At 30.3% G+C, this 17,357-nt stretch overlaps 1 protein-coding gene across 3 annotated transcripts in view; it reads right to left on the bottom strand.

The window, feature by feature from the left end:
• The window catches only part of CCHa1-R (CCHamide-1 receptor), a 475,427-nt gene that overhangs the window by 100,984 nt on the left and 357,086 nt on the right, over window positions 1-17,357 (bottom strand). The window lies entirely within an intron of this gene.

Below are 17,357 nucleotides of genomic sequence, written 5' to 3'. Positions count from 1 at the left end.
TTTAAATTATTTCATTATAGATTTTATATAAATATGTAATTATAGACCATAAAGGTAAATTCAAGAACGGAAATAAACTAAGGCTTTAAAATCTATAACAGCAGTTTGCAGCTAAATGATCAACGTACAATGGACTGTCACAAACAAATTATTGTAATAATCTTAGTAGAATGGATAATTGTAATTTATTAATATTTATAATTATTATTAATGTTAAAAAACGAAATAATAATCAATAGTCCATTCGAGCATTCCTATTAAGTAGATAATAAATCAATCTTTAAAGAATAGAAGCATGGGATTGGAACAGGGGATATGATGACAAAGCATTGGTTAGAAACCAATCATTTAATTAAAGCCGGACCAAATGAAGTGAACCAATCACATAAATGGAATGTGAAAGAAATAAATAAAAAAGAAAAATAAGAAAGAAACGAAACAATAGAATAATGGAATTCTTTCCTCAAACCGATAGAAGGACTTGATACATTCCATTACAATCTTATAATGGGACGAATGTAGTCTGTCGAAGCCAGTTTTATTTTTATATTTAATTGTGAGCTTCTGACAAATTGAAGAATAATCTAGAATAAAGAATAAAAAAAGGTATTTATCTGTAATAAATTATTATTAGTTTTTAATTATTATTTTTATATCACCAGATCGTCCTTGTAGGTATATGGTTATTTTAACATACTGCTATTTTTTTGTTTAATTTGTTAATAATTCCTGAGGGTATAGTCTCGTGGAAAAGACACCCCTGACAAATTACAGTTATAAATTATAATGATCAATTATAAATAAAAATAATAAGTAAAATAAAAAATAAGTAAATAAAAATAATAATAGTTATGTGACTAAAGAATGAAATATAAAATAAGGAAAAAAACAAATCATATTTATAGAATTATTAAAAAAAATAATCCATTTATACTAAAAAAAGAATTTGAAAAAAAACAAATTAAGGTAGAATTTGTAGCAAAATTACTTTCATCAGCCTGGGGTTCAGTCTTCGAGATGTGGTTGGATTTTCCAAGTTGAAAGTCACTGTTTCTTTACCTGCCAATAGCTGGGAGTGGAATATTGTGAAGCGGTTTTGAATATTTTTCATATTATTTTATTCGGCTAGCATAATAGATGTACTACTATACTTTAACTAGAGAATATCAGACTAATTATTACGGAACTACTATATCATCACGACAAACATAGATCCTTTTCAGGCCCCACTAACATTACAACATAGTCTAGATAACATGCAGGCCTGGTGTACACAAAGTAAAGTATAGGTTTACCGCAAGTGACAAAATGCCACATTTACTCTACGACACAAAACATGTCCATCAGTCCGACATTTCCGAACCACATTCTTATGACTTACAAATGATTTCAAGGTAAACATGTACGTTTCTATAAATTTGTCAGATAGATGGCATCCCTGGTGTAACTCGACTTAAGCTGAAGAAGAGTTGGATGAGGGACCTCCTAGTCTGATAAAATAGTTTCCTTGAATGTCCGGAGTATAAACCACTGGGTGCTGTCTCCCTCATGCCAAACCATGTCCCTAATATTACAGTTCGTTTGTTGATAGTAATTATTTTACAGGCGAAAATAAAAAGAATTATTGGTATGGGACGGATTTTGTGGACCCCACCTTGTTCCCAACACCAGAATTCTAATGCTGGATTTGTCAATAAAGATAAAAATATTCCTAATTGTTTTATTCTATTCTCATTGATCCAATAATTATTTAATGTAACCAGTAAATTAAAAAATGAAATTAAAATAAAAAATTGTTTGTATATTGCTTTTTGTACTTAGTGGTGTTCAACAAAAAAACATGCATTTTTCAGGCTTTAATTTTTCTAGATACTAAGTGTGCCTAGAAGAGAGCAACAACGAACAAAAAAATTATTATTATTAAATTATTTCCAACGAAAAACCTTCATTTCCGCTACTGGTTCTACTAATCCTGGTTCCTCCTGCATCAGGATATAAAGCTTGTAAATATCTCCTTATTGTTTTTATACTTTGATTTCATCAGCTTTAATGAAAAATCATTTTTTAAGATATAGAAGATTTGTAATAATAGAAAAAACTGTAGAAAAAAATAATTTGTTTAAATAAATCAATTGGTACCATGTTAAGTTCAACACCCTTTACTGTATGATTAACAGTCCAACGTTTCGATACTACTAATACTAATAATAATACTATACTATAGTAATAATAATACTATGATACTACTAAAAAACTTTTTTTTTCATATGATAGTGTACGGTGTTAAGTTGATCTAAGATTAAAATTATTAAAGATTAATGAAATTGGGACCAAATAGGGTAATTTGACTGTAGTTAATGACCTGGGCAAAACAGCCAGGAAAATGTTTATAAATAATTGGATGTGAGGTATAAATTCATATTTAAGATTGTCCTTGGGGATGGATAGCCGAATTGGCCGAAATATTAGGCAGTTGATGATAAAATAAAGCGTTAACATGGATACTAATTGATTTATTTAAAAAATAAATACCAGTCTCAAGAAACTGAAAAAAATATATATAAAAAAAATTTAATTTTCAATGAAACTATTAAATCATGAAGTTCCACTCCCAGTTGCCGAAAGTTAAAGGAGCAGTGACCTAAAACCTGGGAAACCCAACCTCAACCCGAAGCCTGAAGCCCAGGCTGCTGCAAGACATTCTGTTATAAATTCTGTATTTATTAATTCATTATTCACACTACCTCTATTTCACTTATTATTATTTTTATTTTTTTGTTTCTCTTCTCTCGTCCCTTATTCAAATTAACTTTCTTCTTTTTACCATTAGAGGGCAATTGTTTGTTTTGTTAAGTCTACAAATATCATTATTTTTTGTTATTAATTTTACTTTTGTCATTTATTAAGAAGCATTATTCTTATCTATTTATTTTATCTTTTTTTCTTCTTTTAATTAAAACATTGTATATAGTTAGGGGTGTCTTTTGTACGAGACTATAGCTCCCATAATCAACTGTTAAAAAAATATATAACGTAACGGTTATATCAACCATGTAAGGCCCACCTGGCCGATCTGGTATAAAATAAATGAATAAAAAACTAATAAATTATGGAAAGGTCTAATATCGATTTTTTTTGTTACATTGAGTCTTAGGATCGATACATGAAGTCTCCTCTTTTTTTTTAACAGGTACACCCTCCGTATAACATTGAAAGAGAAGATGAACTAGGTTAAAAGGACAATTAACGTGTTATGAAAGCTGGTAATCCGTTTTGTCGACTCTAAAATCTGGAACGAGAGCCATGAATAAAAATTACCGAAACAGACCGTAACACAAGAGTTCCCTTATCTTAATAAGAAGATTAATATTTTAAAATTCAGCCCTCGGCGAAGTTGGAGGCAATTTCTAGCCTTGAATGAATATGAATGGACGACTTAAGTCAGATAAGATGGGGAGAGGGGTAGGGTGAGGTCGACACACCCCTTTTTCAACCACCCTCCCCTTCTCCCCCCCTGATCTTTTCACTAATCAACCTGTTGACTGGCCAACTAATTGGCCAATACTATCCCACGATAACAGCTAACTTAGTTCGCTATTTCTTATATCTTACAATGCTGTTTAGATAATGATTTTTAACGTTTGAAGTAGCCTATACATACCCTATGTCAAGTGTGTCTTAAAGCAGGCCATTATTAATAGAATAAAGGCTTGACGCCAATAAATCTAATCTAAGTACAAGAGCCAAATTCAAAAAATTTAAATTTACCCCAATATTTGATTTATTTATTAATAACTATGTAGAGGTACCCACTGACATACTGAAGATGACAAGATCGAGCAAGTGGAAATGGGTAGGGCATCTCCTTCGATGCGAAGATGGTCAAAAATTGCCGCAGAATGGAATCCATATGACCTTCATAGAAGAAGAGGACGTCAAAAGAAAAGATGGAGCAATATGTTCAAGAAGATGGCCGGACCTCTTGGTGGAGAGCTGCTAGGGACAGCTGTGGAAGAAGATGTGGAAAGAACTCGCCTCCCAACTTGGGCCACCTCAGGATCACCCCGGGAAGTGCTGACTGTTACTCCCGACTGAAAGGCCTTTGCAGGAAAGGATATAGAAAGATGGAAAGAAAATTGATAGAAGTTAATGTTTTGTCAACTATTATATATATAAATTTATTTATTTTTTCTCTCTATCTTCTTTAAATGTTTATATGGTATTTTGCAATGATTTTAATTTATTGCATAAATAAAAGGCTATTTCATTTCATGTAGAGGTACTACTCAAAACTAAAGAGTCTTCCAACATGGCGGCTGTTTCAAAACGTTAAAGCTACCTACTACTACCGTAAACCTTGTAGAAGTTCATTTAAAGTAGAGTAAATTTTCTAAAATATAAGCCCTTATAAAACTAAAAATCAATTGTAATTGACTTTATTTTGGGAAAACTATATCTATATAGATATAAAGTTGTACAGCTGGCTATTAACAATTAAATTAGAGCTAGTGGAATGTACTATGAAGTAGTAATTTTCATGAAATTTGGCAAAGTATATTCACAAAATGTTGATTTTTCTGTATTTTGGAAAAATGTTTTGTTTATGAAATACTATATCTCAGGAACCACTAAACGTTCAGATGCCTACAAACACTCAAATTAAAGCTACTTATTTTTATTATTTCTTATTTATTCCGAAAAGTAGATCCAACATGGTCCGACTAGATGACAACATCTCGGTCGGTGCCAAAATAACATATAGAAATAATAATATAGATATAAATGAGATTTATCAGTTACACTTTTAATTATTTGGGCGCTGTGGAGGCAAATATGATTTATAACCTAAAACAGTACAATATGAATTATCCTCTAACGATAGAAATAATAATTCAATTAACTAAATACTAAAATGAAAATAAAGTAAAAAACAAATATTAAAAATAAAAAATATAATAAAACAACATGAACTAATATAAAAAAAACTTTTAGCCAAAATAAGCAACTTATATTTTTAGTTCATGAAAGTTCAATCAGTTTGTTACTGAAACAACAATACGTGAGCTTAATAAAACAAAACAGATTTCTTATACAGTATGTTTATAAGGTCTGAATAAATTAGCTGTTGATTTCTCAAAATGCTTCGCTTCGGCAAATAAGAAAAAGAAAATTAAATTTCAGAAAATCATTCTAAGTAAACAAATATTCCGAAAAATCTCCTGTTTAAATACAAAGATGAACTCAAAGCGAATAAGCCAGTTAAACAAACTCCATGGGCAAACAAGTCGCACGCTTAAATTACGAGGACTCCTCATAAGCGTTTGAGTTCTTCCGTTTTCAGTAAAAATATAAAAAAAAATATTCAGATCCTCCAGTTTAATTTTCGTGGTAAGGAATTGTAAACTCAGATCAGTTTCAGTTCACTTGGGCTTACTTATTTCTCTTATATTTTTAGAACTTTGTTGAGCTATGACTTAAACGAGATAAGGACTGAAACAATAACTTAAAAAAATCGTTGCCCCAGTGAATAAAGTTATTTTTATATAAATATTCCATTTGCGTAATTTTTTAAGCATGAAAAATATCCGCTATGTATGATTACTATAACTTATAATATAGTAATATTTTATCTGTGTATGTATATATATACATATATAGCCCTATGGAGGGTTATCTGAAGGTCTAGAGTAATTACTATAACTTATAATATAGTAATTATTCTATAAGCCCCAGAAGAATAACTAAGCTATTACCTACTTCATTTCATATATCCGGCTAAATAATAATTTATTCGTTCCGAACAGTCATCATTCCGAACGAAGCTTCCATTCCATTCACCACACACAATACCACCTATATGCAGAGCTTCAAATTTATCTATCCTTCCATCCCTCCGAGATGCTTGAGGCCAACCAAAAGATACATGAAGGTATTGATAGTATTAACGCATGGGCGTTAAGCAATGATTTGAACCTGAATGCTGAAAAAACCAAGGCCATTCTTATTGGTTCCAAGCGCCCCCCTCATTCAGTTCATTGTTTATAAATACGCCAATAAAATTTTGAAAGGGTTTTGTCCCCAACTCCTTCTTAACGACCGATCCACTTCTATCCTACAATAAAAACCTCTGAGTCACCTTCAACCAACACCTCTCGTTGAATAATCATATTTCTCAAATCCATAACTGTAATTAAACAATTGCAAAGATTTTGTAATTCCATTCCTCAGAACACCCGTCAATTCCTAGTATCCTCTCTCGTCTTCCCCCACTTCGACTACGGATCCTTGGTGTACGGAGGGCTATCTGCAGGACTAGAGTTGAGACTGAAGAGACTCATGAATTGTTTTGTAAGATTTATCTTTGGGCTTCCAAGGCGCTTTTAAATCTCCTGCTGGTATACCGAGTTGAAGTGGCTCTATCTAACCTCCCGAAGGCAATACCTCCTTGGTGTTTTCCTATTCCAAGTTCTTAAAATAATAAACCTACCTATATCCTTGATCTCCTCACTCTTCGTTCATCCATCCATTCATTTAACACCAGATCCCAATCGACTGATACGTGCAACTTCCTTCTGAAACTCTCTTCCCATCTCCATTCCCCAGTTCTCATCCATTCTTTCCTTTAAACAACACCTATTCCTTCCATTTTTAATGATAAATTCGTTTAATTTCTTTTTGTGATCGAACATAGGTAGCAGCTCAATGGAGGGGGGACGTCTGAGAAAGTAAAATAGGGAGAATAAAATTGTCGACTAAATGAAATTAAATTGTTAAACAAAATAAAATGGTTAAAGGAAATAGTATTATATCATGTGAGTATATGTATTGTATATATGTCCGATCATGGATTGATTAGTATGCTGTGTATTGTTGCAACCCACTGTATTTGGGCTGCATGACTAAATAAAGCATTTCTTTCGATGACAATCAGCTCTAACAGTTGCCACAATAGGAAGGGTCAGAACAAGTCTTATCATCTCTATTTTGATTACGAAATGATGATGGTTGAGAATTTATAGGCGGACACCCACTCTTTTTTTTTTTCGAGTCTGATTAATGGCTTGTGTGGTTGCTAAATGAATTTGTCAGCACTCAACCCACGTAACGTATTTGTTCGTCTCACTTTGTGGTGATTGATCACTCTAGTTCTTTTTTTGTTGGATCAACAACGAAATCTAAAATGGAAACAATGCATAATATTTGATATTAAGAGGATTTTTTCTTTTATTTATGTTGCTTTTAATGTTTGGCTTATTTTTTCCGTTCTAATTTGTAATTAAATTCCAGGTGGGTACACATAAGGACAATGAAAGTAATTTTCCAAAAACCACACGGAGGCATCTACATTTTTTTATTTAATTGCATATTCTCTTAATAAGTCATATATAGGAAGAAAGACAAAAAATATAAATGTAATGACAATAATTTATATAATATTTATTAATAATATATTTAGTATTACCTTGAATTTCTTCACTTTTTCTTTACATTCTTCGACCTCTTCTTCTCTGATATTAATTAAATTTTCATTTACTCATGAAAAATGATTAAATATTTACCATATATGTGTTGAATTCGTTGAAGTCCTTTGGCTTGCATACTATTTAATACGTTTTTTTTTCACATAGTCAACAAACGTTTCATAGATCAAATAAAACTAAAATTTTAATGGGTTCTCTTAACTCAACAGCACTTCATCTGGGTTAGTCTCTCTCAGCCGCGTTTCACCACCGTTATAGTTAAACACTTTTATTTTATGGTATCATAAAGGGATGGCCGGAATAAATGGCCGGAATTATACAATGAATGTATTATTGTATAATTCATTATATAAGTTTTAAGATTTGTATTTGATATCAGTAATACTAATAATATTAGTTTAAATATAAATATAGCCAATGTTTAAGCGATGTAAATGACGTATAGTCATTTCAGAAAATTTTTTAAAGAAAGTCCTCTACGGAAGAAGAGGACAGCCAAAGTTTATGCCGAGCTAACAATAATTAAATAGAAGCACACACGTTTATTGAAAGTTTATAACTATCAAGCAATGAGATTAATTACCTTTAGCAAAATGGTATCGAGGCCTCCCCCCCCCCCCGACGTTGCAAAATATCGTCCTAGTTATAAACTAATTTAATTGTTATTTTTAGTTCTTTTTGTATTATTATTATTATTTTTTATTAATATAAGGCAATCCACAACGAAGGTGATGTTTGCCTAGTTATCTACAGGTGACCAACCTATTCTAACCGTAGTGGGGGGTCAAGTTTTTCATTTTATGGGACCGCCACTTAATGAAAAAATTCAACGTCTCAGGCCGGATTCAAACCAGCACCGCCCGTAGATCTCAGACTGACCTGCGCCTAACCATCCAAGTGGCCCTATTTTTAGTTTTACTTTTTAAAATATTCGAACAGAGAGTGGCCCCACCACCTGATGAGTTCTAATTGTAAAAGCTATACTCAAGATAATAAAAAGCAAAAAAAAAAAAAGAAAATTCTCAAGATGTAATTAAATTACAGTGGACGGTTATAAAATTAGCATGAGGGTGTATGGAAAAGAAACAAAAGAGGGTGTATGATATTGGAACTTAAACGATTGAATAATTAACAGGGTTACCTTTAAATTATATTTAACAAAACAAAAGCTCTTTTAAAACTAATTTCAATTAGAGTTTAAGAATGATTGTTAAACAATTTGTAAATTTAAAAATATTTTTTACGTTATACGTATAGTATATTTATATTTATCTAATAGGATTAAATGGATAAACTTTATTATGTAGCAAGCCAATGTATTTAGGTAATATTAAAAAATAAATTAAGTATTTTTCTCTCTTCTTCAACAGTTCCTAAAAGACATCTTAAAAGAATCTGATGTAAAAACAATTCTCCTAGAAAGTGAGGACGGAATATTAGAAAAAGAGAATTAGTTCCCTATAGGATGGGAGTAATTGGAATGGTCTCATGAAACTGGAAACAAACTGCAATAGTATGACAATGTTTAGAAATAATATACAAACCTATGAACACCGGTTTAACCCGTTCGACCAGTTACTTGGCAGCGCAATCTCACCAATCTTAGCACGTAATTCATTACAGAAGTTTGCCCGTTCGCCAGGTTGTTATCGATGGTGGATAAATTTTCGATAGGCAGAAGTTGTTATCGAATTTCGGCGTTTAATCGCTCACGTGATCGTTGTGATATTCAGAGCTAATAACAAACTGTTAACTGGTAAGGTGATTTTCTTGTTTTTAAATGCTCTAAGACTTGGTAATCGTAAATAGTCTCAATTGAAAAAGTGTTGGATTGAGCATGGCTGCCCTAGAAGACTTTAAGTTTATTAAATATAATAATATGGTTCAGAAATTTTTATTGCAAGCATAAACTTTTTTGTATTTGAAGCTGAAACAAATAAGGACTTATTTATATGTTATATTTTTCTGGTAGAAAGCATAATTTATTGAGGAGATGAAGCCAGGTTGTAAACAAAATTTGCATTTTTTAGGGATCGTAAAATAGATTATATTCCTTATTAAATACTATATTGAAATCTTCATAACGCCAATGTTTAGGGGGTTTCATCCCATCTTCAGGATCTATACAATGCTAGAATGATCATTAATTAATTATTAATACATTTAATATCTATATATTAATAAAGAATTTTGTATTTATTCTATAGTTCATAACTTTTTCTTTTTTTTATTTAGTGATAAATATTACAATCTGCCACAGTTATTAGGCAATAAGTAATAGTGATAACTGATTACATTCATACTAAAATAAAAGAATATTAGATTAAAAATAAATAAATAAATGTAAAAAAAAATACATTAAAATAAATAAAATCGCTCTCTTTAAATATATACAAAGAAAATAAACATAACCAAACTATGTACATGAAAAAGTAAATAAATAAAATATAGTTAAATAATTTTTTTCTCAGTATTTATCTTTATGTAATTTAGATTTATCCTGATATTTTTACAGTCGCACTTGAATTATCACATGTGCACATAAGCCTATTTCATCTTCATTACATTAGAATTACTACATTACATTTGATTGTTAGGAGATACTTAGAATAATTTCTGTGTCATAATCAACTCATTAAGTATTAAGTAGTTCTATTCATAATCTTTCTTTATATTCTGCTAATTGTTTATTATATTTATTGTATATGGGTAATTGAAGATTTCCCATATTTTGTTATGTGTTTTACAATTTAGAAAAATATATATTACTTTATTTTAAACTATAGTTATAACTTTTTTTTAATTTTTATTTCAAATATATTAATTATGTTAACATAATATGACAATTTTAATATAATAAGAAGATGTAATAATTAATATATAAATAAACTGTGTGTAATATAGTATAGTTATGTAATATAGTACTGTAGTATAGGTCCTAAAGGCGAGCCAGAACCAGGAAACTTTGATGCCAGGATATAATAATATTTAATAAATTAACTAATGAAGAAGATATTATATTTTACAATTAATATTAAGAGTACAAAACAAGCTTTCGATAATTCATGATTCTATATTTTATCAATTAATTATTATGACTTTTTTAAAGACCTTATATTATAATTGCCGCGACAGATCGTAGAGGTTTACCTTGTACTTAAAAGAAATATATCGCGTGTTTCTTGGCTTGGTTTTCATAGGGTGGGTTCGTCACTCCCAAGCCTATTTTTTTGTGAGTGCCACCCATTGGCTAACGGGCCTCACAAATGCCCGGGAAGAGGCTACGAGTGAGTATTACGTAATTATATGCTTGAAAAAATACTGGATAGGGCCGGGGACTCGAACTCGCAAGCTTTGGGTTGGCAGGCAGGCGCGTTACCACGCTGCTACCATCACCCCAAGACCTTATATATTTATTTTAATTAAACAAAAAGTGTAAGCATAATTAAATAAATAAGAATTGATGGAGTTAAGTGAATCTGTACGCAATAATTATTAGGTAGGAAAGCTAAATTCTTACCCTATGCTGTTTATATTAAAAAATAATATGATTTTGGTGAATAAATATTTTAGCCGATTGTCGAAATAGACCGATCGATTAAGGACATTGTTAGCAATACTTTCGTCTGTTGAATAAATGTTCCATTGGCTCCTAGATATTTTATTTTTCATAATATTTATGTCATGTGAAAGGTTAATTTTCAATACTTAAGTTGAATTTTTTACATAATTATCACTTTTGACGATGTTTTTTTTAAGACACTGTACATGTTTTTCATCGCCTTTAAAAGCAATCTTTACCTTCTTGAGAAAGTATAAATATTCAACACCTCTTTATCTATGCTGAATGGATTTTCAGCCAAATTTTCTTTAACTCAAGGAAACGGCAGGGTACGTGATAATGATACTACTGGTACCACTATAAATATTTTGTATTTTTATTAAATTATTTATTGGTATCTACAACTGTATTTAAAATATATACAACAAGTAAATTTGATGTTAGTTATATAATGACAAGATACAGATATGTGGAGAATCTATCGATTGATAGAACTCCAATAATATTTCTAGCGGAGAAGATCACCAGGCCATTTCCTTTATTATTAACCTTAAACATTCTAAGACACCTTATAATAATGCTTTGCCCAGAAAGCGATTTAAGTCGGATTACGGGGTAAAAAGTGAAGTTCAACGTTTCCATGTCATTATTTATTACGTAATGTAGAAAATCTCTTACAACTTTAAAAAAAAAAAAATACATCGACCAAAATGTCGATTGTGTGGAATAATAAACAAATATTTATCCCTTAATGTTAATCTTCTATAATGGGAAGGGAATATTGCATTATTAAAAAAATAGGAGACGTTACTTTTGGAATAATGCTCGAATCAAGATGATTCAGAGACCATGAAAGTTGCAAATGGATTTATAGAGAATGCATTAAAAAAACTTCATCTCTTTTCGATCGGGTTTCTTGCAGGAAAAGAAAATCGGCAGATCTGTCAGAAAGAAGAAAATTAAATTTAGGAAAGAATGAAAGGTGGTAGGAGAGGGATCGATCAACTTAGAACCAACACAGAGTGATGTAGCACCGTGGGTTCAATTTACCACCAGCCCTGTCCACGAGATGACCTCGACCTTCGTTATTGGGCTCCGAGCCAGGTTGTAAAGCCAAGCTTAAATGGAATCGTTGTTTATTAACAAATATATTTATATGCATACATTTACTCTTCTTAACAGGATAATTGTAATTTATCTTAGTGATACAGAAGCTTTAAGGAAGAAGCGATTCATGGAGACAAAAATAGTTCTACTTGAATCTATGGTATCTTCAACCCTTCTGTATTCTTCTGAAATATGGAGCTTAAGATACCTAGATGCTATTGAAATGGTAAAGCTAAAGTTCCTGAAGCAACTATTTAGGGGCCAAGGAACACTGCCAAACTAAGGGTACTTTTCGAAACTGGCCGGAACGCCTTGAGCGTCAGTTAAGAGCAAAATTATAAATTACTGGTCCAAATTGCCACTTATGCCTGAAGAGAGGTTACCAAGATTTTGCTTCAACAAACTAATATCGCTAGATACAAGGAATTCTGAGATAAACTTTAATTGGGTCACATAAGTCAGAATAATAGTTGCTCATTATGGTTGTAAATAAGAGTTCGATAAAGTATAACCTACTGGATTATTAAAATACAGTGATGAAATATTAGATTTTTTTTATTTGTTTATTTAATAACCATCCGCCTGGTGCGCCTTATATGGTTATTGTAAGACCTCTATTTTTTTAAATTCACACGAAAGACATCCCTGACTATATACAACACTACGATATAACGACATTTATGGATTTAACAAAATAAATTATTGAAACTAGCTTTAGTTTGAGTGCTATAATAGACATCAGAACATCAAATAGTTTTTTAGATATAGTATTTCATAAACAAAAAAATTTCCCAAACATATAAAAATCAACTTTTTGTGGGTTTACTTTGAAAAATTTCATAGAAACCAAAACTACTACTACTATAAAAATAAACTACTTGATAGTACATTCAACTAACTCTAATTTAATTGCTAATAGCTATCTGTAAATAAAATAAATTCACTAATAATAGATTTTCGTTATTAAATGATGATTTTTATTAAGTGTATCTCTGGAACTATGGAACGTAAAAAACTCTATAAGGGCTTATTTTTTAGAAAAACTAATCAACTTTAAATTATTTTCTATTTGTTTTTTTAGGGTTATAGGTTGATTTAAAGATATAGTACTTTGTATGAATGGTTATATTTTTTAACCTTTTTAAATAGTCACCATTTTTGGTTACAGGCAAAGTCATTAATTTTATTAAAGTAATAAATAAATTGCAAAATAATTAAGTATTTTTCTTATTCTTGGACTACCAGTGATGATATCAATTTCAGCGCTCCGATTACTGCAACAATAATTTTAGCACCACAATATCTCAGTGTCTAATTAATTTATAGGGAATTTGAAAGTTTTGCACAGCTTGGGGTTAGTTTTATTATCGAGTGCTTAAGGGTCCGTTTAAAGTTTAGTGATAATTAACTTTTTGGGGTATATAGCGGTCCTTTTTAAATCTATGATGGATTATTTAGTTTTAATTTTAAATAAATTGAAACTTTTTTCTGAACACTCTTTTTTTTCAGGAGAAAAATCATGAGAATAGGACGTAGTCTGTTTCTTTTCCTGGATAATGTGAGCTTTTTTTATTGTCGCCCTTGTACAAAGCCTGCCAAGAATACAAAACGGAGGTAATTACAGCAATCTTGAAAGATCGAAAATACTTTATAAGCAAGAGAACAAATCGAGGTTGTAAACTACACATTACGTAGTTTAAACTGAGCGGGAGCCCCCCCAACCCTAACTGGAAACTGGCCAATATTCTATCCTTGTCCAATTTACAAAGAAAACCTCTCAGGATAATAGGAAAAAACGCTTTCCCATCTTCTATTGAACGAATTAAAGTCACTATAAAACAAACAAAAAAAAAATCAATGTTTTTATTTTGTAAATTTTACATACATATTTTAATTTGTCTCACTGTATCATCTATATTTTATCTTTTCTATTAATAACAGAGTTCCATTATAATAACTAAGCAAAAACAGTAGAATTTAACCATCCTAATATTGGGACTGTGTAAGGTATAATATGGAATATGTAGACATAGACATTTTTGTATCCTTTAACCTATTCAAAGATCAAAAATAGCATGTAGATAAATGAAGTAAATTATAAGTAAAGGGGAAAATATTAAATTTATATAAATAAAAAATATAGTAAAGCAGGACATACAGGAGATCCCAGCGATTCTCTCCCTGTAGCGTCATTAGTATTGAGATCCAGTGAAGGCACTAAAATTGTGGTCCCTAGTGAAAATATGCTTTAAAACTTTAAAGATAAATTAAATAAATGACGTAAAAGTGCGAAAGTAGGCTTTTTTGTGAAATATTAACTTAACTTTTATAATATATAAAATATTTTCTAAGCATGGTTCGCAACACGGGCCTTGAGTAACTAATACTACTCTACAATGAAATGTCTATTCATGACAGTTTTGCTTGAAACTAAATTTTTATAATGCCTTGTATTTATTTATTTGTTTAAATTCTTCTGTTTGTATTTTAGATAGTTATTTAGTTATTTAAGGCGATATCTGAAGGAATTAGTATATTATTGAACCGCGGCCTTTGGTAAACCTTTTCTCATCCGCTCCTCTTCACTATGGAATTCTATTCCCTCCTTTATTCGTAGTTCTAATACCCTTCCAATCTTCAAATCCCGTATCTTCGACTACCTTCTCTCTATTTCTCTACCTTCTATACCCAATTCCGGAAGCCCCTCAATTCCGGAAGAATAACAATTAAAAGTTTCAAAAAAGCTTTATATATTTTCTGTATTTTATGTATCAGATTTTCATTTATTATTGTAAATATATACATTAGCAGAAATTGTACCTTTTAATTTATTATTTTTTAGTTTAATTGTATTTGATTTTTTATATATTTTTTTCTTTTATTTATTATTAGAAGTCATCTTATGTTTTATAATATGGCATGTGATTTTATTTTATTTGTAATTCTATCGTTATTTTTTATATTCTGTTGATTATTGTTTATTTGTACATTTTCAAATTCATTGTTTTATTTCATTTTATTACGTTTTGTATTTATTTTATATCTTCAGTGTAAGGCTCTAAAGTCTAATTTTGACGCTTGTATATTATTCTTAAGGGATCAATTCCAGAATAAATAAAGATTATTATAATAATTATTAATTATACTATTTACTATTCACTTTGTGATTTAACCAAGCCACCTTTCAATCAGTAAAGGCTGGTTGGAATTTGCCTTTGAAGGGTTGGAATTATCAAATCGATGCTACCGCATGCTTCTTCATCAATCGGTCCCCAAGAGAGAATTCTCAAGTCGGTACCCTGAGAAGATTCGAGAAACCAACTAGTTATATCTCGTTGGGACAAGAAATGGCTCGTTGTAGTTATGAGATACCGATGTTCCTGCCATTGACAGAACGATCTAAGGGTTCCAGATTTTCAGGTGCGAACATTCTACAAAGCCCTTTATCGCAAGATTGGATTCGAATATTGGATTTGTCAGCCTTTTTATTTACTACAATATTCGTGTCGACACTTTCCTCAGCTTTGAGATATTTATTTCACATGCATAATATCCAATAACTTGTAAACTATTGGATGTGGACATATTTTAATATAATCTTTCAATAAACCTCTTAGACGGTCGATATATTGGCCGTATTGGGGCATCTAGTCATAAATAGTCCAGTTTAAACAAACTGGTATTCTATATACTAAGAATAGGTAAAGTACAAATACCAACAAACTAATTTTTTTCCAAACTAATCAAAAAGAAGGTGCTGAAGTATACTTATTTCATTTGCCTGATTATTTCCTATAGTTCTAAAATATTTTGACCGTTTTCAACACACTCTTGAAAGCTCGAAATTAATATCTGAAGATTAACAAAGATTATAGGTATTAAATGTTTTGTATACTCGAGAACAACAAACGTCTTTGTAATTTTTTTTCATTTTTATTTTTTGGAGAAATTTTCTGATTATATCATCTTTTTTTTGAGAAATTTTGCCTCAATAATAATAATTACGGACTCATCATTATTTCCTTTAGTGAATAGTGCAAATTAAAACTTGGAGATAAAACCATAATTATAGGTAATAAACGTATTGTGTACTTGAGGACAACTAAAATATTTTTTTTTTTTTTTAAACAATTATAGCACTACCAAATACCTAAATTATTAGCATATGATTTTATATTCTTTAATACAATTCAAAAAGAAACTTGGGGTCTTCTGAGCCCTAACTAATTATCAAATTTGAAACTTCGTTGAAAAGTTTTGTTTCCAGCCGTAAATAATTCAGCATTCCTTTTTTAATCAGCTGACTTTTAAGGCAACTTAATTAAGCAGGAAAGTGATTTGAAATGCTAACTGGCCGAAACGTCTTCTATGCTAATCGGTTTTTCCGATAAAGTTGAGACTTAAACAAAAATTATCATCCAATATTATTTTTGTGTGTGCGGAGGGATATCTAGTGTACTGCCCATCAATCATCGTTTACTTCATAATTGAATTTTTAATTATGTTTGGTAAAATAAACTGAAATTATTTTAAAGTCAAATAGTCAAATCAATAATAATTGATACAAAAATTGGCAAAGGAAATTTAATATGAATTATTAATAAACCGAAAATAGGGTAAATTTTCTACATACACATTTTCTGAGGGTAAAAAATTCATGTTCGACTTTCTTCCAATATCCAAAACCATATCAGAAATATAAGAAAATGAACCAACTATAGGAACAAAAGTAGAACTGTACAAACTAATTTAATATAAAATGAATACATTAGTAAAATTTTACAAAGAACAATATTTAAAATACATTGAAATAAAATTAATTCTTTTATGCGATGATCTCGGAAAGGGTAATATGAATAGACTTGAGAATATTCGATTATATGTTTCTATTCTAGTAGTACAAGAGCCGGGAAGAAAAAAAAAGGCAGTTATCTCATCCCAATTTTTGATTTCTTCAATAAAAACTATGTATAATTACTAGTCAAAATTGATGAGTCTGCCAAGTATAGGTAGAAGGATTAAAAAATGGCGGCTGTTTCAAAACCTCAAAAAACGTTGATTTTTTGATTCAGAGCTCTATTTTTTAAAAACTACCAACAACACTAGAAAATCTAAGAGAATATTATTTAAAGAAGAGTACATTTGCTGAAATATTAGCCCTAAAAGAGCTATTTACGTCCAATAGTTATCGAGATATAGCTTTTTTT

The sequence above is a fragment of the Halyomorpha halys genome, unplaced genomic scaffold (genome assembly GCF_000696795.3).
Source record: "Halyomorpha halys isolate HHAL.00 unplaced genomic scaffold, Hhal_1.1 Scaffold218.1, whole genome shotgun sequence".
NCBI lineage: Eukaryota > Metazoa > Arthropoda > Insecta > Hemiptera > Pentatomidae > Halyomorpha > Halyomorpha halys.
The sequence above is the reverse complement of the archived record's forward strand: the minus strand, read 5'-3'. Positions and strand labels throughout refer to the sequence as shown.